The sequence below is a fragment of the Myotis lucifugus genome, unplaced genomic scaffold (assembly GCF_000147115.1).
Source record: "Myotis lucifugus unplaced genomic scaffold, Myoluc2.0 scaffold_288, whole genome shotgun sequence".
Lineage (NCBI taxonomy): Eukaryota > Metazoa > Chordata > Mammalia > Chiroptera > Vespertilionidae > Myotis > Myotis lucifugus.
Window position 1 is genome coordinate 1274638 of NW_005871336.1, and position 24781 is coordinate 1299418.

At 37.0% G+C, this 24781-nt stretch overlaps 1 non-coding gene across 1 annotated transcript; it reads left to right on the forward strand.

Moving 5' to 3' along the window:
• The first annotated feature begins 944 nt into the window (after positions 1-944).
• Positions 945-1088, forward strand: LOC111828150. The gene has a single exon (XR_002831940.1). It is a non-coding gene; the product is annotated as a U4 spliceosomal RNA (small nuclear RNA).
• Positions 1089-24781: the final 23693 nt, after the last annotated feature.

The window sequence follows — 24781 nt, forward strand, 5'->3', positions numbered from 1 at the left end:
CATGTTATATGTATTTATTACTGCATTCTCATAACAGATTAATCTAGAAAAAGGAAATGTTATTTAGAAAGTTATAAGGAAGAGAAAATAAATTTACACTCCTGTATATAATTATTTTTAAGAAATATGCATATAAATGGACCTGCATAATTTAAATGCCTGTTGTTCAAGGGTCAACTGTATTATCATAAGTGAACTCAGGTAAACTTAGGCCAGTTGCATAATGTTCAATTCTGTTTCTCTGGGAGGATCATTTGCTTATCATAAGTATCTTATATGGTAGAATAGAGAAAAAAAATGTTAGGAACAAATTACATGAAAATTCAATCTCTTTGTGTTCTCTTTGGTACATAATTGAATGTTTCTGAATCTCAGTTCTTTCTCATTTGGAAATGAAAACACTAGTAATTACCTTACATTCTTTTTATGTGTTTTATATGATAGACTATAGATAAAAGTTATTAATTCCCTTCTCCATTATTCAAGGCACAATTCACATTGCATGCCCTCTTGAATGTTTTAATGTTTTCTTTTATTTCAAAGCACAGACTATACTAGGCAGTCAGTTTTTTTAAACACGAATCATTATCTAGAAGTGAATTTTCTTTATTCTCAATAATAATCACTATTTAATAATGATTGTAGTATTGATACCTGGCCAGTGTCGCTCAGTGGTTGAGTGTTGACTGATGAACCAGAGGTCATGGTTCGATTCTGGTCAGGGCACATGCCTGGATTCCGGACTAGACCCCCAGTGTGGAGCGTACAGGTGGTAACCAATCAATGATTCTCTCTCATCATTGATGTTTCTCTCTCGCACTCTCCCTTCCTCTCTGAAATCAATAAAATATATTTATTATAATAATAATAATATTTGTAGTATTGAGTTAAAGTTGATGTCATAATATAAGTGTCATTTATGTTGTGTTTAAGATTAATAAAATAATTTTGCACAGTGGCAGTATCATAGCCAATGAGGTTTATCCGAGGTGCGATTATTGCTAATTGAAAAACAGATTGATAAAAAATGTCATAACTTTGCCATACATAATAAAAACTGGTGCAATAAGTGAGTGAAAACAATATTGAATATAAATCCATTGCGTCGAATCAAGGAGTTAGGGATGGATGAACAAGTGTCTGGTTCTGATCTTGAGGAGGAAAAAATTGCTGAAGCTGCAAATGCCCAACTCTGCACTAGCAAGTTATTCCATTCTGATGAAAATACGAGTCCTTGTGTGAACTGTGCTATCAGTTCAGACACCCTAAACAATAGAACTTAGCAATAGGAAGAGAATTAGAATGAAAGTCATTCTGAAGAATGAGCAATCAAATAAAAGAACATAGGTTGTTGAAATAAAGTTCCAGGCCCTCTGAAAGACTTTGTTAAACTTTGAAATTTGGCTTTTGATCACTCCTACTTTATACTTACATATGCAAGGCTAAAAGCAAACTATAAAATATAGAGTGATAGCCCAGACATAAATTTGTTCATGATCAGTTCTGTGGTGTGCATTTAGCTAAGCATTGATATTTGGAGCTGTCGAGTCTTACACATCTCGGAAGAGATGTACTATGCTCATTACTGAGGGATCATTAAAACAAACCTTTGCTTTGTGCTTTCAATTGAGCCTGGTGTTGACATTTAAGTGTATAATAGTTTTATTTTCAATTGAAGATTTTATTCTTTCTTGCCAAGAAATAACCCTTAAAGTGTAAACTGCAGAGTTACCATCTACTGCAACAATCAAGCCACATTTTAGAAATCACTCAGTCATTACACTGGATCAACAAGTATGGGTGCAGATGTGCTATAAAATTTCTGTTTATAAAATCAAAATTCCAATTTTAACATTTCCCAATCCAATGATTATAACACAAAAAACATCACTAACGCTCGACAGTGCACTAAAGCATGCCATTTGAGTTTGTTTTTAAGGGTCGAGGGGGAATGACAATTTTAATATTGTGGCCATTAATCTGATTATATTATATACTGTCATATTTATTCATCAACTGTTGATCAGAATTTCAGGAATGTATAAGCTTTTCCTCAATAAAACACAGGAAGGTAATCCAGTTGTGAATGCAGGTTACTTGAACTTAATCCAACAAAGAGATCCACAGCTGTTCTAAGTGTCAACACTAGAGAAGTTCAAGGGGCCTTTAGATGAGCCAGCTTCGAAGTCAAAGACACAGTTGCTGCCTCTGGAAACACATTGGAACAATCTCCATCTGGGGCCTTCCACGTGCCAAGTTTTTCTCATAAGTGGTCACAGCAGTTAGCTTCTTTGCTCCAGATGAGAGAGAAAAGCACCAAAGGGAACTATTCTCCACCCTGCAATCAACAAGAAAATGCTGCTCCAAGTGAAATCGTAATGATATATACAGTGATGTGTTAATGAGCTCTGAAAATGTTTGGTTGATAAAAGTGTCTGGATTGACTAAAACAACCATATCTGAAAATGCAATACAGGTTATTAACTACAATTTTCTGGGTGCCAGAGTGTATGTGCCTATACGAGTGCATTTGTGTTGAAATTGTCTGAACATCACAAAGATATCCCTGAGTGCTTATACATTTAGTTTGTTAAAATGTTTCTATCTGAATTAAGAAATAGGTTTATAGTGATTGCCAGAGGGAAGGGGGTAGGAAGAGGTAGAAGAGGGTTAAAGGGAGATACTAGTAAATGGTGATGGAAAGCAACTTGACTTGGGGTAGTGAACACACAATAAAATATACAATAGAATTGTATACCTGAAACCTAGATAATTTTATTAACTTTATATATGCAGTATAACTTTCAGCAAATTTTAGATAGGGCTGTCAAGTCCAAGTACAAACACCTTTAAAAATTCAAATTTGTTGGAAAATGTTTTTCTTTTATTACAGATCTAGTTACCAACCCTGGTGGTAATGACCTGCCGGGCTCCCTGCCCACAAACCATTAGTTCCCATAGCTGTAAATTAACATGGTCCAGCTTCTTGAATTACAAAAAAAAAAAAAAAAAATCCTGGTAAGTAGTTAGAAGGATGTAGTATAAAAACCCTAAAAATGTAAGAATATAACTTGCATCAGTTCCCTATATGGATCTGCATAGTTTTTGAGAAACTAGATTTCTTGCATATTTGTTGTGTGCTAGTTTTTTCTCTCAACCTCTTTCCTGCCCCAATAACGACATTAACTCTTCCACCGTATTTCCTTTTCCAGTATCTCAGTTCTTCCAGAAGTAGGTTACTGTGAAGGTTGTGGGATGAAAGTTCCCAATTGCAAAGTTTAAGCACAAAGTTTTTAAGGCATTGTCAGTTCTTGTTCTGTTTCTAAGAGCCTGGCTCAGGCTTAAGTTCTTAATGCATCAAAGATCGTATGCCTTTGTTAACAATAAAATACAATGCATTCATTTGGTTTTAGTTTATTATTGATAATCTATTAATTGGCCAAGTGTGCAAGTGACTTGATTTGAATATAAATGAGATTTACCTCAATATAGTTTCTCATGAATATGTGTTTTAAGTGGATAAAACATGTGCAATTAGTATACGCCATGATCTTTGTAGTTATTTTTTCATTTTTTAATCCTCACCTGAGGATATTTTTCCATTGATTTTTTTAGAGTGGAAAAGAGAAGGAAAGACAGAGATAAATATTGATGTGAGAGAAACACAGCAATTGGTTACTTTATATAAAATGATTTTATAAAGATTGTGTAAGATAGTGTGTCTAGTTTAAATTATATAGAATTGTTCTGTTTAAAATGGCTTTAATTAATTCATTTGGCCTATTCTTAATTTATTTTACTTAAATATTTTAATAAGAAGAAAATATTATTTGTATGGTATTGTCAGTTCTTATCTGAATTAAATTTTATTTAATTAAATGTTTCTTTTCTCATCCTGTTGAGATTAAATTGATTTCATCTAGTTTTATTTCTATTTACTTAGTGCTTTGGTTTTGATACAATATGGGAACAGAGAATGAGTATCCTGGCTGGATACTACTCATGCACTAATTCGTGCACTGGGCCTCTAGTATATTATAAAATAATTACTACACTAGGATTAGTGAATATTCATCACCTCACATAGCATAGTTATATAGTTTTTCCTGTGATGAGAAACTTTAACAATTTTCTCTTATAAGCAATTTTCTCTTATAGCAATTTTCAAATACACAATACAGCATTTTTAACTAAAGTAACCATGATGTACATTACATCTCCACAATTTATCATTTATTTTATAACTGGGAGATGTACCTTTTGATCAGCTTTACCCATTTTCCCCACCTCTAATCCCACACCTCTTATAGTTTCTGTGAGTATTTTTTCTTCTTTTAGATTCCACATGTAACTGAGATCATACAGTATGTTTTTCTCTCTCTGACTTGTTTCACTTATCATAATGCCTTAAAGATTAATCTAGGTTGTTGCAAATGGTAGAATTTAATTCTTTCTTATGGTTGAATAATAGTCTATTAACTGTGTATATATTCAGAGAAGTCAGTGGCTTTGCGTGAATGCTAATCTATCTTTCTGCTGGTCTGGATTATGGTATTCAGTTAAAATGATCAAATCTATAGAAATTTTTCTTAATCTTTTCTTTCACCCATGAAATGTATGATTTTGATATATATAGTTGATATATATATATGTTTGTGTGTGTAAATATATTAGATATATATATCTCACATTTTTATCTATTTATTGATGGACTATTGGATAATCAAGGTATATCACCTTTATGGTGAACAATTTTACACATTATATTATATTGAAAGAAACATGAAAAGCTGTAGGCCATAATACAAAATCTGCATTAACTTAAAAGAGAAAGCATGAGTTTTTAAAAGAAATTGCTTGCTTGCTTCAGACGATAGCTCCTGACTGTTCCTGTGAAGCAAGTTTTTCTTAGCAGAAAATTTTAACACTCCTTGAATGAGATATGTTGGGTAGTTTGATGTGCTGGGGCAGGATTTGGGTGAAGTATCTTTTATGATAGCTGTTTTGTTTGGTAAAGCACGTTTTGATCCTGTAGAAAAATCTAACAGCTAGAATAGTCAGTGATATCTGTTCCTTTTGTTGCCATCTTTTGTGAAGTTGAAGTTACTCAACATCTATAAATCTTAGACTCACCTCATTTATAAAAAAGGACAGGAGTGTTTGCTATCTGTGAAATTAATCGTAAGTCACTTTTGAAAATTTCACACATGCCTAATTACAATAACCAGCAAAACACCATTAATAATAAGCACATTTTATTGAGATCACAAATAGTTTCTCATTGCTGGTGGGTATCATTTGTGTTCAGTGATTAATGTATTGGATAAACCTTTTTTTATTAATGAGAACAAAGAGAACAAACAGCACATTAGGAAAGATGTTTCACCCAATGCGACAATATCAGAACATGGGTCAGATGGGCCACACTAGAAAGGATCTGTAGATCCAATATTACCCGGGTGACCTTAAAGATTTGCTTTTTTCATGCCTCACAGGCAACCTATTTGCCATTAAAGGACTCAAACAGAAATTAATCATGAAACTGACATACTAAGACCAAATCTGTTTGTTTTTTCTTGTTCAGTACACATTTTCATTCAGGTATCAAAGCATGCTTGTTAAGATTACTTCTGTTGTACTATTTAGAATCTTCCAGATCAAATATAATATTTGACAAGCAGATGCAAATCAAAATATTTAGGGTCCCAATGTGGCAGAACTTTGATTGCCTTTAGAATAAAATAAAGAACTATTAGAACTGAAGAAAACCTTAGAGCATATCCAGTTAGGTTCACTTTACATGGTTTGTACACAAATATACTATGGAAAGCATTTCTGATATTTGCTCAGACCCTTTAAAAGTCTCCAAATGAGACTTTTCACCCGTCTTAAAATTATCTTCCTTTATCTCCTTATTTTTTTCTAATCAAGCTTCTCTTATATGCCATTGTTATTCTTTTGGATCTCTCTTTACAACACTCTTTATTAAGCTGATTTCATAGCCTTACCGAAAAACATTCTTTTTCCTTGTTCCTGAATCAACATAAGAAAACCTAAGGACTAACCTGGCAGAAGCTGAATCAATTTCATTATGAGGGAGGTCAAGAGATGTATTGGAACAAAGGTGTTTCAATCTCTACCTAGCTGGCAAATGGCAGAAAAGTCGCAGAACATTAATATGCTATTGTTGTTAAACTAGAGGCCCATTGCAGGAAGATTCCTGCAAGAATAGGGCTTCCTTGGGCCTATTCCTGCAAGAATAGGGCTTCCTGAGGCCGGAGCGAAGCAGAGAAGGGAGCGAAGCCCACCTCAGCGGGCTTTGCTCCCTTCTCTGCTGCCTTGCTCCCTCCTGTCTCCGCCACCTCACTCCCTCCCTTCACCACTGCTTTGCTCCCTCTGGTCTCAGCCACCTCACTCCCTCCCTTCTCCACTGCTTCACTCCCTCCCCTCTCCACCGCCTCAGCTCCACCTGTCTACGCTGCCTCGGCTCCGTTCCCTTCTCCTTCGCTTGGCTTCCTTCTACGCTGTCCTCAGCCTTTGCTCCACGCCTGTGTATGCAAATTAACCGCCATCTTTGTTGGGTTAATTTGCATACAACTCTGATTGGCTGGTGGGCATAGTGGAGAGATGGTCAATTTGCATGTTTCTCTTTTATTATTAATGTAGATGTTTGTACATCAGTTGAGCTTGTGTATGTTCAAGCCTGTGTGTGTGTGTGTGTGTGTGTGTGTCACATACGTGTGTAGTCCTTTTGTTTGTGTGTGTTTATATATTGTCCTCAGTTTACTGGGCCATATTTTTCTTTCTGACTGAAAGTTAAAATTATTTTATGTGCCATCAAAATGATTTTGATATTGTTACCCCAGATACAATGCCTAAGGGAACTAAACAATTAAGTATGTACAATCAATTTGCTTAAAGTTATAACTTAATGAGCCTCTCCAAGGAATATTTCTTTTAAAGACATTTTAATAAATGAAGCCAATCAGGAGGAAGTAACATTTCAATTTAATCAGAAATTCTGTCTAACCATTAAATCATTTTGAAAGACTCTCATAACAGTCATAGCACTACACATTAACTATTGCAATAAAGGTTTTTATAAGTACTATGGGAACACAAGAAGGATATTCTTGGGAGATAGCAGAAAATCTTCCTTAAAAAGATAATATTCCATTTGGGTCTAGATGAGAACAAATACTTTCTCCTATCAGACCTTTATCCCTTGGATCAAAATGATGGTTGAGTCTATTGAAGAGACATATAGCTCCTGAAAATAGAGTGGGATTATTTATTTATTTATTTATTTATTTATTTATTTATTTACTTTTTATTACTTTAAAAGTAACCTCGCTAACTTTTAAACAGTCACATAAAATTAAAGGACATTGTTTTCCCCTTCTCAGATACACAATAAAGGCTTATTTATAGAAACCAAGAGTGGCCTATGTATTTGTTTTATTAAAAAATCTATCCTATACTGTAGGTCATTTTTTTACTGCCTCTAAATTTCTCAGATGCAAGTAAGGGCCAGAGTGAACTATTAAATCAAACAGAACAGTCAGTGGCTTTGTGTGAGTTCTAATCTATCTTTCTGCTGGTCTGGATTATAGTATTCAGTTAAAATGATCAAATCTATACAAAATTTTCTTAATCTTTTCTTTCATCCAGCCAACATTTTTACAACGTGCACACAAAAATAGTCCCATGGTGGCTGGCTTCTAAACCATATTATGAGGGTACTTTTGTTCATATCACTTTACCAGGCAGTGTGTCAATAGCATTGTTAGATGTAACCAAGTATTTAGCTTGCAATATCATTTTACATCATGGTTCAATGCAATCCCTCTAAAAATGTTACCGCTTCCTTCTTTCTACTGCTTTTGAGTCACATTTCATTGTTTTCTTCCATTTTCCTTTGTGGGAGTGAGCTTTCAGATGTTTCAAAGTCATTGCAATTTTGGGGGCCGTGATTGGCTCTTTGCCTCCTTTCTCATCTATGTTTTCTCTATTAAAAGTTATTATTTAGCCCTAACTGGTTTGGCTCAGTGGATAGAGCGTCGGCCTGGGGACTGAAGGGTCCCAGGTTCGATTCCAGTCAGGAGCATGTACATTGGTTGTGGGCACATCCCCAGTAGGGGGTGTGCAGGAGGCAGCTGATCGATGTTTCTCTCTCATCGATGTTTCTAACTATCTCTCTCCCTTCCTCTCTGTAAAAAATCAATAAAAAAATATTTTAAAAGTTATTATTTATATGGTTGGATTAATGTCTACCATATTTGTTACTATTTTCCACTGTTGCCCTTATTTCTTGTTCCTATTTTTGTCTTTCATGCCTTTGTGGTTTAATTGAGCTTTTTATGATTCTATTTTCTTTTCTTAGCACATTGGTTCTTCTTTTTTTACTTTTTTTTCTTAGTGGTTGTCCTAGAGTTTATAATATACATTTATAGCTAATCCAAGTGCACTTTCAAATAACACTATTCCATTTCATGGGTGATGTTAGTGCATTATGATAATAAAATAATCCTAATTCTTCCTTCCCTTCCTTTGTATCATTGATTTCATTCAACCATTCATTTCACTTACATACAAGCATACATGAGCATATACTGTATACATATATACTATGTTTATATAAATAAACAAATATACTTTTGATATAATTATTTTGAACAAATCATTATCTGTTAGATCAATCTATATATATAAAACCCTAACATGCAAATAGATTGAATGGCGGAACAACCAGTCCTATGACGTGCACTGACTACCAGGGGGCTCATGCAAAACATTGCGGGCATCTGCAGCAGGCGACAGAGTGAAGAACATGGCGGGTATCGGCCACTGGGGGATGGTGGAGCAGGTGAGCAGGGGCACCAGACCAAGGCGGGACACCAGTGGCTGTCATCGGGGCGAGCCTCTGGTGGTTACTGAAAATTTTTGCTCCCATGCGCCATGGTCCTGCTGGGTACTTGCACCTGCTGCCGGCGCCAGCCCCGCTTGCAGCTGGCATCAGAGCCACTGCTCACACCTGCTGCCAGTGCCTGGTGCCACTCCCGATCGCTCGGTGCCCTCAGCGGGTGCGAGTGGCAGCTGCCCTGATTGCCCTTGAGGGCTTCTCCACCTCCCCCTGCTCCTGAGGGGAGATTGGGGCAGCTGCCGCTGCTCACACCCACTGATGGCACCGGCCCCGCTTGCTCTACGCCATCAGCACTTGGGAGTGGGGCTTCTGGCAGACAGGGACCAGGGGCTGTGGTGGGCGGGGCAGGGTGGGGACATAAAGGAGGGCCAAGACCTGCCCCTGTGCCCACCGCAGCCTCACAGCTCACAGTTCCTTTCAAGGTGTACAAATTTGTGCACTGGGCCTCTAGTTTAAAATAAGAAAAATAAAAGTTATTATTTTGCCTTCACTTGTTCTTTCTTTAATGCTCTTCCTTTCTTTAGGTAGATGCAAGTTAACGGCTTACATTATTTTCCCTCTCTCTAAAGATCCTTCTCTAATATTTCTTGCAAGTCAGGTGTATGGGCAAGAAATTAATTCAATTTGTGTTTGTCTCAGAAAATATTGATTTTTCTTTCACTGTAGAATAATTTTTCTGAGTACAAAAATTTAGATTGATGAGCATTTTTCTCTCAATACTTCAAATATTTCACTTCACTCTCTTCTCACTAGAATGTGTTGTCATATGTAATTATCTTTGTTCCTCCATGGGTAAGGTAGTTTATTCCCCTGGCTTGTTTCAGGATATTTTCTTTATCTTTAATGTCCTATAATTTGAAAATAATATGTTTACATATCATTTTTTTGCATATTTTCAGCATGGTGTTCTCTGAGCTTCCAGCATCTGTGGTTGGGCATATGACATTAATATGGGGAAAATTTTCAGTCATTATTGTTTCAAATATCTTTTCTGTTTATTTTTCTTCGGACTGTCCCATTACACATAATATTACACCTTTTGTAGTTGTTTCACAGTCTTAGAATATTTTGTTCTAGTTATTTTTTAAATCTTTGTTCTCTTTGTATTTCAGTTTTTGAGGATCCTACTGAAATATGCTCTAGCTCAGAGCTTCTTCCCTCACTGTGTATAGTCTACTAATAAGCCCTTCAAAGGCATTCCTCACTTCTGTTAAGGTGTTTGTAATTTGTAGCATTTATTTTGTTCCCCCCGCCCCCCGAAGAATTTTCATTTCTCTGCTTACACTGCCCATCTGTTCTTGCATACTGTCTACTTTATCCATTTCCCAGTCTGATAATTTCAATATTCCTTCCACGTCTGGTTGTGATGCTTGCTCTATTTCTTCCTATTGTTTTTGCCCCTTTGATCTGCTTTGCAGCATTTTCTTGATGGCCAATCATGATGTACTAAGTAAAAGCACCTGTTGTAAACAGACCTTTAGTAATGTGTTGGTGAAGTATTGGGGGGGAGGAGAAGTGTTCTGTAGTCCTATAATGAGGTCTCAGTCTTTCTATACCTCTGGCCTGTAAATTTCAAAAGAATTTCTGAATTTGTTTGTCTCCCTTGGATGGGACAAGATATCTAAAGTGGGCTGGATTTGGGTACTTCTTTTCTCCTAAGGCAGTGGTTCTCAACCTTGGCTGCACATTAGAATCACCTGGGAATCTTTTTTAAATCACCTGGGCCTCATCCTCTGGAAATTCTATTTCTTTGTTACTAATGTTGTGGCCCCACCCCATAACAAAGAAACAGAATTTCCGGAGGATGAGGCCCAGAAATCAGGATTTTAAAAAGATTCCCAGGTGATTCTAATGTGCAGACAAGGTTGAGAACCACTGTCCTAAGGGAAGTTCAGAGCCAGCTGAAGTTTGTTAATTCTCTTCCCCAAGTCGATTAAACTGTGGCAAAATCAGAGAAGGTTAGGCTCAGGTTAATGAGTTTCCCCTGCGGGCTGAGGGCGGGCCTTCTTAAGAACAGTGTGATCTGTTAGTTGGTTCCTTCCTCCCTCTCCTTGCCAGAAGCACACAGGGATGTTCCTTCAATATTTACTGAGGGAACTTGGTCAAGCTCCTGAAGAGAAATCTCACAATACTGTGGGTGCTTCCCTGGAATTTTAACTCTAGGACTTGTCCAGAAATTCGCCAGTTGGAGTTCAAATTTTCCAGCCCAGCACTGGTTCCTGGTTGGTTTTTGCTCCCGAGTCTCCACTCTGGTAAGCCACAAATCCCTGTATTCTGTGGTCTCTTTCTTCTATCCTGGGGGCAGTGGTTTGGCCGGTATCCCCCTCACTCTGATGGGTCCAAGAATTGAGTTGATTTTTTCAGTCTGTTCAGCTTATTGCTTGTTGTTAGGATGAGATGGCAACTTTCAGGCTTCTTCCATGTGGAACCAGAAACTGGATATCTAAATTATATTTTCATTAAAAAGATGGTATTCTACTTAAAAAATAAGAAGTTGCCCTGACCGGTTTGGCTCAGTGGATAGAGCGTCGGCCTTCGGACTGAGGGGTCCCAGGTTCGATTCCAGTCAAGGGCATGTGCCTTGGTTGCGGGCGTATCCCCAGTGGGGGGTGTGCAGGAGGCAGCTGATCCATGTTTCTCTGTCATCGATGTTTCTGGCTCTCTATCCCTCTCCCTTCCTCTCTGTAAAAAATCAATAAAATATATTTTAAAAAATAAAATAAATAAAAAATAAAAAGCCATTGTAATTACCCAGGATTAGATGATCTTGTTGATAAATCAGCAAATACCAAAATGGGGACTGTATCCTCAGATGACACAAATTACTTCTGAAACTAGATGCCCTTGAGAGTTGCCAGCTCTACCGACTTGCTTTTTTACTCAGACGCAGAGAGATTTCTTCTGGAGTAAGTCAATAAATACCGAGTAAATTAACTTGCTTACTGCAGGTATGGTGGCGTGGCCCTGTGGGGCTGAGACCGCTTTTAATTTGTTATTTGTAGAGTGATGTCAAGGGTTTTGTGTCAGTCTCAAGCCTATGGATAACTAATGCTGTGGTTTGATGGCCTTTGTGGGTCTTTGTAAAATGCCTTCACCAATAACTATCAGAAAACTTTGGATAAAAAAAGGTTTATTACTCTGTTTCTGGAAAGCATATGGCACACCTGGGGTCACACCACAAGGTCACTGGTAGAGAGAGGGGGTATGTTGGCCTGGGGTTTTGCTTTTACTGGGGTTGAGGGTAAGAGCCTAGGATTTTGTGGGTCCACTATAGGTGAATTTAAAACATAGCAGCAGGAATTCAAATTGTTGAAAGAGAAAAAACAAGCAGCCCAAGTGGTCAGTTATGGAAACCAACCAGAATCTCTAAAGCAAAGGAGCCCTGATTGGGGCAGGGGAGGGTCTTTGTTTAGTCACATAGCTGTGGCTGGCAATGTGTTTATTCCAGATAGCTGGCTTTCAATTAGATGCCTCTTTCAAGTGGATGGCTTGGCAATCAAAGCTTAAATCAGATTGTCCAGCTGGCATGGCTCAGTGGTTGAATGTCTACCAAGAACCAGGAGGTCACAGTTCAATTCTTGGTCAGAGCAAATGTCCTGTTTCGAGCTCACTCCCTGGTAGGGGTGTGTAAGGAGGCAGCTGATGAATGATTCTCTCTCATCATTGATGTTTCTCTCTTCTTTCTTCTCTCTCTCTCTCTCTCTCTCTCTCTCTCTCCCCCCCATCCCCCCCACACACCCCCTCTCCTTTCCTCACTGTGAAATCAATAAAAAAAACATATATATGGCTTAAATCAGGCACTTGCATTATGTGAAAGAAAACCCAACTTTCGGGACTTATACTACATCTAGTTTTTCACAATTAGCTCCATGTTTTGAGACTTAATCTGTATAATGTTCATACATAGTTGGCACATACATGCGAGAAAACTGAGAACAAATTGTAAGTTACAGCACTGGTGGATGGTATTCATTTGGATGAGTTGAGAATCCTTCATAGGGATTCTTTCCTCACAATCTCAAGAGACTTGACAAATTGTCAGCAACCTTCAGAGACTACAAATTATAGTAGAAGAATCACTGGCTTCTCTTTCAAAACATAAAGGCATTTAAAATGCTAGGAAAGACTTTTTTCAAATGATCTAGTCGAAAATCAGCTTACCTAATCTTTCCTGGAATAAGGATAAATTTATGTGTGTGTGTATGTGTGTGTAAGATAAGCTTTTACATTTGTTAAGAGAATTAAAACTATAACGAGTGTATCAGAAAGACAGGAAGAGAAGGTACTAATTGGCCCACTTATTGTTCTGATTCAATTTTCCTCTAAAATATCAGAGCATCTCTAGTGATCAGGATCTCCCAACTTGACTACCCAGCTATTTTTAATTTTCTGGCAGCTCTGACCTCTTAGATAGGGTTTCCTTATGTTGGAATTGGAATTTGCTAACCATAATTTCCAACTGCTCAACTGAATAGTGACATCAGTTTCACCTCCTACTGGTTATCCCATTAATAAGTGTCCTTGAACATCTTAAACATGTTTAATATTTCTCTATGAATCTTTTATAGGTTTCTATGCCTTCAAAACTTTTATCCTGTCCTCCCCCAAAAAACTTCTAGTTATATGTATGTCTTAAAAGTGTGTTTGTCCTTAAAAAGACACAGAAAATATAAATAAGCTGAGGGTGCCTTTTTATTACTGATCATTTCATAATTTAAAGCATTATAGAAGACAGAGTTTAGGGAAGGTCATTTGATTAAAGTCTAGTGGCCTTAATATTACTGTTAAACAATGGAGATTGGAACTCCAGTTCTGAGCTTCCAAAATTGATGTCATAAATTTGGTACCCCAAATCATTTAGGATTTTTGTATGTTTCTGTTTCTAAGAGAGTATATATTTGGCTTAGATAAGGTAGAGAAATACAAAGACACGATAATGTGAAAGAGATTATGTTGCTAAAAGATGAACTTGCTGTTGGCTGTGTGAGAGGTTGTATTTTAGGCCTTATGTCTTTGTTAGTGGCTATCTTACTGCCAATTGCCATGGAAATATCAACAGCAGTTCATGTTTTCTATTTTGACTTGAAGATGGCTCTAAATATCAATTCCACACCCTATCTTTCCATTCCCTCAGTTATTCTTATGTGTGTAAATATGTAAGTTACTTATCTTAAGCATATTTATAAGTATGTGATTTATGTAAAAAATTGAAACAGCTGATTTGAGCTTCCCTGTAATCCATTATGGTAAATAAATGCTGAAGGTGCAATTTTAGGTATGGTTAACAGAAAGCACTGATATATTGCTTGGACAGTCAATAGAAAAACCAAAGACAAAAGACATATAAAAATTTTAACTCATCCTTTCCAAATAAACCATTCAAGCTGATCTAAATTCTTTCTCTTATATTAATGATTCCAGATCTAGGTTAATGAGAAGTTGGGCCATGTAATGAGCAGTTATGTTTAGCCAAGGACAGTGGGAGCCAATTAATGCTGACACAAATAGGTACTGTGAGGCCAGGGGTTGGTCACCATTTAGATATTTCATTCACTGATCTAATTCCACATTCAAAGCCCTTAACGTTATCTCTACCCATGGAAACTTATAGCATTTTTACTTATGGTATTTAAAATAGTTTGGACAAAAAAGGAGCCATATATTAACCCTGACAAGCTCAGAGGAGGATTGCATGGCCTTACAAATTCAGAGACCTAAAGTAACCACATAGGATAGACTGAAATTAAAACTGTCTAGCTAAAAGCAGATCCTGAAAGGTAGTCATGTCCTACACCTGTTTCTATCCTGACAAAGGTCGATCTTTGCCTTAACTGAGCCTGTCTATTGTCTTTTTGTGCTTATGATAACATGCCTTTGGATCCTCAGGGTAATTTTGCATTTATTTTTCCCTCAACCCCTCAAGGCACAACTATATCACCAGAGCAGAGACCTCAAACCCCCTCATTGGTATTGCAATTATGTTCATTGTTGACTGGTAATTATCCTATACCCACCGATGTAAAAGAAGTTTGCTCTACTCCTTTTATATTTTTATCCAAAGAGATTTCCTCCACTTTGCTTTCTTGTTACCTCCCTAATCTATCAGCAATGAATTTCATGTAACCCCCTTAAGCCTACTCTGTTTGTTGCTGGTGGAAGGGGGTTCTTGCAATGTTAGGAGGAAAATTATTATTGGGGACCTACAAGGGAGAATGAGTTCTGGTGCTAATATTTGTGATGAAAAATAAAAATAAATAAATAAAAAGATGCTTCTCTGATGGCCCATCTCCATCTGTCCTCCCATGAAAAATCAGGTCTAGAAATAGAGAAAATATCCAAAGATCCTGTGCCATGTTGGAGCTTAGTCCCAGTCCAGCATTTGGTGAATTTAGCATGTGTTCCTGGCTGCACCCTGTTGCTTTGCTGCTGTACTCAGGCCCCACCTAGAGCCTACTTGTGGGGTCCACACCGCTGTTGGACCCTAGGGCCACATGGCTATGGAGAGAGAACCCCCTAACCTTGGGGTGAGTGCCAGTCAGGAGCCAGTGAGTGAGAGAGAGGAGAGAGACAGAGAGCTTTGTTCCCCTGGAACAAGTAATCTCTGGCTTGAGGAGGAACCCAGAAGCTTCTTCAAAATACCCAATGAGTTTCCCCAACTTTTGCAGGCTTGCATTGGCTCCCACCGCCTAGCCAATGGATCTTGTTCCTAGGTTAGACTAACAGCCTTCTATGGGCCAGCACCTCCGCACTGTGTCTCTGACCTCCCTGTGCAAGTGCTCCCCCCTTTGTTCTATTCCCTCCCTCCCTGATCTCAGGTGTGGAGGGTGTGGAGGGGTGGTTGGGGGCAGGGGGGAAGGGGGAGGACTGGGGATTTCCTGGGGGAAGTAGAACTTCCTGGTTAAACAGACAAGCCTCTGCTTCCTAGATGAATAGGTTCAACAAGTCTGACTTCTCTATGCTCTCTTTTCTTTATTAACAACTTGCTGACTACAGTAACACTTTGATTGTAATGTTTAAATAAGGTGCATAACTGCCATTCTCTGGAACATTCTCTCAATCCTTTGAGATTTTGGTTCCTGCCAATTGTCATCAGTTTGGTTCAAATAAATTTGTTAAATTCTTACAGGTTTGCACTGGAGGATTTTGTTGAGTGTAGCCCTCCCTCTTAAATAATGTACCCGAGCATGTAACGGATGTTCGCACTGGTAGACATTTGGGTTTTTGTTTGTTGTTTGGGGGAAAAGAGATCTTTGGTTTGGAAACCTGGGGCTCTAAATGTGACTTGCTAACTAAATGTCTTACTTCCTTAGAGGAAGTGGGCCATCCAAAGGTATCTATATATATATATATAAAAGGCTAATATGCAAAGTGTCCCCTTGGGAGTTTGACTGGGAGACTGGGAGTTACATCGCTTGCTATGATGTGCACTGACCACCAGGGGGTGGCATGGAATGGAGGAAGGCCCCAGCCAGCAGCCGGAAGGCCCTGATTGGCCCTGATCACTGGCCAGGCCTAGGGATCCTACCCGTGCACAAATTTCGTGCACCAGGCCTCTAGTCATCATTATATTTGGAAAAGTAAGCTGAATTAATACAGAAAACGAGAAAGACTAATACCTTTGTGATGTCTCACAGATTAATCCTAACAATTCTAATAGATAGCATTAATGAGCACCTGATGTGTATGGAATGTCATGTTTACTAACACAAATTTCATACTCCCAGCATCTTTATAATATGACCATTATCATTATTACCCTGATTTTTTTCAGGTAGGAGTTAAGTGTTAATTAGTTTAATTCACACACTATCATTCAGGGAACTGAGACTAGTTCCAGAGACTCAAAAGTTCACTTACTGTGAACTTTATTGTTTAAGAAAATCAAATGGTTTCCAATAGTAATTTATGAATTTTTATAAGACGATGCAGATCTGTTTTTGAAGAGTTTATTGTTGTAGTAGGAAAAATCATATCTCTAATTTTTAGAATCTTCTTGGGGCTGAAAGGACATAGACTAGCACCCGACCCAAGCAATATATCCAGATAAGGAACACGTGTCTTTATCAAGAACATTTTAATCACTCATGTAGGGACTGTGGTTAGTGAATGACACAGCCAGAATCAAAATTCAGATTTTCTTGATTCCATTACTGAACTTATATATAATACTGCTAGTTTCTAAGCAAAATCACAGTTTGAATTAGATGGTGGTTTAACTAGATTAGCCTAAGTGATTTTCATGTGGATTAAAAAATTAGTTACAAGTATGATGTCTGTATAAGCAGGGAAAATGGTAGATGTATCCCAAATATAAAACTCACACAAGAAGACAGATTTATGAAATATTCTTGTTAAATTTGTCTAAGAGTTGACAACAGTTTAAACCACTTAAGTGCTGGTAATATAACATTGTGGGTGAAATTTGCTGAAGGAGATGCTGTCATTTGTTTTCTTTTAAATGCAATCTAGTCCCAATTGTACTGCTTACTAAAATCTTGTTTAACAAAGCAACAAGATTTTGAGAGTAATGGTGGTTTTATTGCTTCTGTCTCAGATCCCCTGCCTCTGTAAATAATCACAGAAAATGTATAACAGCACCTTTCTCTCCAATGTGAAATTTGGATTCGTTAATTTCCTAATCCACAGTCAAAATCTGCCCTTACTTTTAAAGGTAGGGAAGCACATAGCCAAAGTTTGAAAGAATAAGCAGCAAGCGTAGATATTAAATTTCATTTTGTATTGTTTGTGAATCTTTTGGTCTGATTATAAATTATACTGGAAAGTACTGGCAAATGTGTAAATTGAGAACTTTCTTGATGATAATAAAAAATATCAATCAAAATTTATAATGTGCAAACGTTGTTCCAAAACTACAGGTTTGTGCTATAAAAGTTTTTAAGTGTGGGAATGAAGAGGCTCATGAAAGGTGCTCACTGTAGCAGTATTTGTAGTGTAATGCTGTATGACATGTTAAAAATATGTAAACATTAATTGGTAGGTGAATGGCTAAATACACTATAGGATATAAGTTTTATGAAATATTATATTACAAATATTGAGGATACACTGTTCATGCTAACATAGAAACTTAGGCTACTATAGAAAACTATAAGTAAAAACTATAAGTCACAGAAAATATAAAATTCAGCTTAGGTTTTGATTACATTTATATGTAGATGAAAATTGATGGTAAACAGTTATATTTACAGAAATAGACATAAACATAAAATAAATTTATAAGAGAAGTGAGATTTCCAGAAGAATTTTCCCTTTTTAAACTCTTGGTACTTGTATTTTTCTATGCTAATATCATTATATTGGGTTGTTAGGGGTTTAGCTTATTTTTTAAGGCAGAATGAATATTGTTTTTAAGAAAGCTTCAACTTTTAAATTTGATTTGGGGAAACAATTATATATGTTATCACCAAAGGGAATTATATTGGAAGTTATGAAAAAGAAAACGTTATTAAAACTAGCCCTCTAGTTGGTGAAGATTTCTTTCTGACTCTGACAGTCTACCAACCCATGCTTGCCCTTGGATAACCACAGTGAGTACAGCGGTTATCCGCTTGAAATGTGTTTCAAGCACATTTCTTCCAGAAGGTAACCTGTTGAAACTCCCCTTTGGAAGCTTCATTTTCAACAGTTATCGACGGCCTGAGTTTCTGCTTCATAGTCTAGAGAAATGAGCTTGTTTTTTGTTTATGTACGAAGACTTTTTCGTTTCTTCTCCAGGATACTTAAGTCTCAAAGTGCTTGAATGATTTGATTACCTACTTCCACATAGAAGGTTGATAATAACAGACAACAGGCCAAATGCTGGTGAATGAAGACCTGCCATTGATGTATTAGTGCTATGGAACAGCAATGCAGTACTTATGGTTGAGCAGGCATTTCCATTAAAAATATCTACTTTGGGGTATTTGTTTTATGGCAAAGCCACCATGAGGCAGAAGGTTTCACTTCTTTAAGCCCAGTTTGAAATTATTTAGTCAAAAATTATAGCTCAGCAATTTGAGTTTAATTAAGATAAATTTGTGTTTTATCTTTTTTTTTTTTTTTGCTGGGGTTTTTCAATGACATCAAAATCTCATTTTGAAGTACTTCAAGCATTTCATAGCATGAAATACCCCAGAGTTTTGTGATGTTCTGATATCACAGAAAAGTGATGTGCTTTGAAAAATGACACAAAGGAGGCCATATCAATTTGTAAAATCATGACGAGGCAAAGGAGACCAGTTACTTCAGAAATCATCTTCCATTAATTTAGCATTATTTGAGAATATTTTATTTAAAAATTTTTAAAATCATTGGACAAAGGTATGGTTTCCAGTGACTCACTTTTGATGTCTGAATCAAACAATGCCTTAGCCTCTCCTGCTTTCTAAAGTGTTGATAGATTTTTAGTTATTTAATTTAATCTAAAGAATATTAAGAGATTTATCTGTATAGATCAGTGATGGCGAACCTATGACACGCGTGTCAGAGGTGACACACGATCTTATTTTTTGGTTGATTTTTCTTTGTTAAATGGCATTTAAATATATAAAATAAATATCAAAAATATAAGTCTTTGTTTTACTATGGTTGCAAATATCAAAAAATTTCTATATGTGACACGGCACCAGAGTTAAGTTAGGGTTTTTCAAAATGCTGACACGCCGAGCTCAAAAGGTTCGCCATCACTGGTATAGATTCAAGTTATAGATTCAATATTGAGACCAATAGATATCTAAAATTACTGTACCTTATGTCATTTAAAGGAACTTCAATACATAAATATATGCTAGAGGAGTGTATTATATTATTGATTAAGATCTAATTTGCAGAATCACTAGAGAGACATTATTATATAACCATGGCCAAGTGCTTGAAAAATAAACCTATTATTATCAGGGTGAAGGTATAAAGGAAACTAACATTGGTGGAAGCCTACTTTGGGCCAGGAAATTTACAGGATCATCTCATGTATTCCCTTCGACAGCCTGGTGAATAAGGAATGTGTCTCACAGGTGACAAATAACTTCTCTAAGGTCTGAAGTTTAATACAGTCCAAAGCTGGGCATTAAACACAAGGCAGAATTATACAAAGCTTGTGTTCTTTCAACTCTTTCTTTTTTGGGGAAATAACAATGTCAGTACATGTGTATATAGACAGTTGTGTTTAAAAACAAATTTATTTTATTCATCACCATTTATTCCCTCTTCCACTTCTACCCTACTCCCTTTTCCCCTTCCCACCACCCCTACCTCACTCCCTTCTCCCCCTGCCACCACCACCACCCCTACAATCACCACACTGTTGTCCATGCCCGTGAGTTCTCCTTTATTTTATTATTTTTTTCGTTTTTTGGTCAATCCCTCCACCCCCCACTCCAACACTCTCTCCCCTTCAGCATTGACTAAGCTAGAACATAAGCTCCATGAAGGCAGGTAGCATATCTGTTTTGATCTTTAACTATGTATCCAGCACCCATTTCATTGTCCAGTGAAGGCAAGTGCTCAATGAATATTCAGTGATTGTGTGAATGGAAATAAGAGGTATTTAAATATTTTTCAAATGTATATTAAGGTAAATTATAATACATATGAATAACATAAATACATACTTTTCATACTATGTTTTAGGATTTCAGAGATCTTCCCAATATTTTAGCCCTAAGCTCACATTTACTATGGTTAAAAAACAAAACAAAACATAACATAAAATTTACCAATGAAACCATTCTTAAGTATAGGATACAGTAGCACTAACTAGATACACCTGTTGTGCAACAGATTTCAGAACTCTTTCAGCTTACCTGTTGAACATAGCTCCAATTTTCCCCATCCCCTGGCAGCCACATTCTACTTTCTGTTCTAAGAATTTGAATACTTCTGATACCTCGTTTAAGTTGAATCATATAGTATTTGTCCTTCTGTGTGTGGTGTATGTCACTTGGCAACATTTTCTCGATGTTCATTCATGTTGTTATAAATGGCAGACTTCCCTTTTTTATTAAAGCCAAATAAGGTACCATTGTGTGTGTATGCTGCGTTCTCTTTATCCATTTATAGTACATTGTTATCTATGTACCTCTGCCTCTCGGTATTGTAAATAATGCTGCCAAGTATATGGGTGTGCAAATGTCTGCTTCCAGATTCTGCACTTAATTTGTTTGGATTAATACCCAGAAGTGAAGTTATGGGTTAAATTGCTAACTAAAGAGACTACGTTTCTGGGAGGCAGGGATTATTGCCTGTGGTGACCTACACCATCCTGGAGACACAGTAGTTGAAATGAATTTGGGGAATGAATGCATTCATGCCTGAAAATTAGTTGTTGAGGCATCTTGAATGATTTTCTACTTACAAATTTTTTTCTGATATAAAACAAATGGATTGCATTCATACATTCATCCAATTAATCTAAATCTAAGAAGTGTGCAAATAGCATATTATCTATATTAGCTGCAAGATGTGATGAGTACGAGAATGAATCCTAGAGCCAGACACTTGGTTTGAATCCATCCACCATTTATAAATTATGTAACATTTGGCAAGTTACTTGATCTCTCTACCTTATAATACATACATCCTCATAATAAACGTAAAGTCTTTACAAAGTACTTGGCATATAGTAAGCATTACATATTTTCCAACAACTATTATAAAAGAATATCTGTATGTTTAGCCTCTCCCCCCCCCCTATAGCTCTGTCTTGGGGAACAAAAATTTAAACAGGCAAAGTCCCCAGAATGTAAATAAAAATGTTAATTCATCATGGCCCTTTGTGAAATATTTGTCGATCAGTTGAGAGGCAAGGCAAATTTTAATCTCATAAAAGATAATGAAAAGAATAATCACACTACACTCTGTGACAAATTCCTATCTTGCTACAGGCAGGTTGAATTTCTTCGGTATCAACTTTGTGCTTTCCGTCCCCTGGTTCTCGCTTTCAGTATTTTGATCCTAAGCCAGAGATTTTTCATGGAGGGTGAGAAGAGATTGGGGAAGGGGGGAAGCCACAGAGCATGAGCACAGCACACTTTGAGAATCACCTGAAAGAAGAAGGGGCTTGCAAATTGCATTCAAATGTGACACAGGGCGCCTGCAGTGCGGGCTACACACAGCAGCTATTGACTTCGGTTCTCTGGCTCCGCATCCCCGCAGAGCAGATCCAAGCACAAAGCCCCCACTGTCTTCAGAAAGAAGCTTTGTGCGTGGATGGGCTCGGCAGGAAGAAGAGGAGATGCTGACCCCTGGTTCCTGTTCTTTTCCCAGAGGCTTTGCCCAGGCGATGCTCTGCTAAGATATGCGAACGCTGTACAACTTTTAATATGTTCATAGGCAGGATTCTCAAGCAGTGGCAGTTATGAAGTGAATGTTAGATTTCATTATGTTGAACTGTACGATGGAAGACATACAAATAGCCCTGAAATTGCACCTTCCCCTTAGTTACTGTGATAAAAGTTAATATTAGACCAAGTCAAATATATCTTTGGAGGCTGTTATATAATCTATTTTCAACTGTATGAGAATGTGACCTGAATACTCCTAAGCTAGACAAGAATCCCCATGATATTTTGGTTTCACTTTAAAGAGTATACGAAAATAAGGAGTTTGGGTATTGTTCCAGTTCTTACTAAATCCCTCCTTGGTTTTGACTCCAAAGGGAGGGATCAATTATACCACCGAGATAAATCCCTGCTTTAGGTTTGCAGTGTAGCTCACTTCCTTCCAGGTGCAAGCACACTAATCGAGATTTTCAAGATCCTAGGACCTAGGTGATCCTGGGACATTCTCTTTCTAAAATTACTTTCTCTCTCTCTCTCTCTCTCTCTCTCTCTCTCTCTCTCTCTCTTTTTATTCTTATATTCTAAAATGATTAAATATTGCTGGTGGTTAGATAATGAAGTAGAAAAGCCAGGTGTAGTTAAGAGCAATATATTAGATTGATTCTGTATAGTTTATTAGATCAAAATGCAGTAAAAAAACAACAAAAAACCACCAAACCAGCAGTGTTTTTACATGCCCCAATACAGCACTTTGGACATGACAGTTTTCTGTTTTGCTATAACACCATTACTCACTGAGATAATCCAAATATCCTCTCCTTCTCTACCTGTAGATGTAGTTGGAGTGAAGCTGATGCCAACCAAGGTTAAAAACGTATGAAATAACACCACAAGGTGTTTTTTTTCTCTTATAGTTCCATGAATCAATAAAGACCACTCTCCATGGAGCCCTGGTTCCTTTTATTATAAAATAGTATTTAGAAACTAAACTATGGGTGCTATATACGCTAATTGCTACTGAGATGCCACTGTCCCTAGGCTCTCTCAGTGGACAGAGCTAGGAAATATATGTATATATCTACAATTATATATATTAATAAAATAAGCATGCATTTATACTGTTGTATGACTAACCTACTCTTATCCAACACAACAGGGTTTATTCTAGCCTCTCTCCTTGATTTTTTTGTAAATTATTTTCAGACATTAAGAAATATGATTCCCACTACCTATAATTTATTATTTGTTCTAGTATATGCGTACACATGTGAAGTAGGTTCAAAATTGCTAATCTGTGCCTTGGTAAAATACAAATTTACCACCTGGAGTGCAGTGATTATATACAATACAAATTGATTTGTGACAAAGTTTCCAAGGAATACAATGGAGGAAAATATAGTCTTTTCCAAAAATTGGGCTGAATAATTTGACAGTTAAATGGTAAAAAATGATTTTCATATATATATATATATATATATATATATATATATATGGAAATGTAAGAGCTAAAAGTATGAATTGTATAGAAGAAAACATAGAAGAAAATCTTGGAGACCTTGGATATGTAAAGATTTGTTAGGGCACAACTAGCAGGAAACAAAATAGACTTCCTAAAGATTGAAAAAATTTTATTTCAATTAGTAAGACACTATTTTGAAAATGAGAGGATAAAGCCCAGACTAGGAGAGCTCACTTGCAGTATATCATATATCTGTTCAAAATTTATGTCCAGAAGATAAACCATGACCTACCAATCCTATATGAGACAAAGAGCCCAATTTTAAAATACAGGGGGAAAACTTTCACACACTCTACCAAACAAGACAAACAAGCACATGAAATATGTTCAACATCCTTAATCTGAAGGAAAATTCATGTTACACCTGTAGTCATTAGACTGCTAACACACAGCCTAACAAGTTCCTGGACCCTGTGTTAGGGTTGAGGCAGACTGAGTGGTTTGAGGGCTTTACTACTTCCCACTCCTCAAGTATCCCTTTTTGCCTTAAACTTGATAGTATTCTCCCAGTGTGACTGAGAGACCATCCTTGACCAGCGGGATGTAGATAAGCCTAACTCAACCAGTAGCTTTGTATGATTAGACTCATTCCCTTTTGTGTCCTGGTATTAAAATGAGAACATGCCTGGGCTAGCTTGCTGGAAAATGAGAATCACAAGGCCCCTTGTCTCCCTTCCATGTTGCCCGGGCTACTGCTAGTGGAAAGCATTGAAATGTGTGTTCCAGGACCATATGAGCCACGCACCCATACCCAGCCTAAATGGTTATAAAAATAAATATTTACTCTATGAGTTTTGCGGTGTCTATTTACACAGCATTATTGTAATAATGGAGAACTTGTGCAGGCAGAAATCCTCTTCCTCCATGGCCATAGATTTTGCTCTCCTGAGTTAGCATGGGTCCCCAGAGATTTCTTTTCTGTAAAAAGGTATCAGCTTAGGTTATACGCCTACATATTTTCCTTAGCTGCATCTGGCCGCCCTTTCAAGATGCTTTCTCTTTTGTATGAGGTCACTCTTTCTTCCATTAGCTACTGGTTTAATATTGTTGGTGGATTTTGCT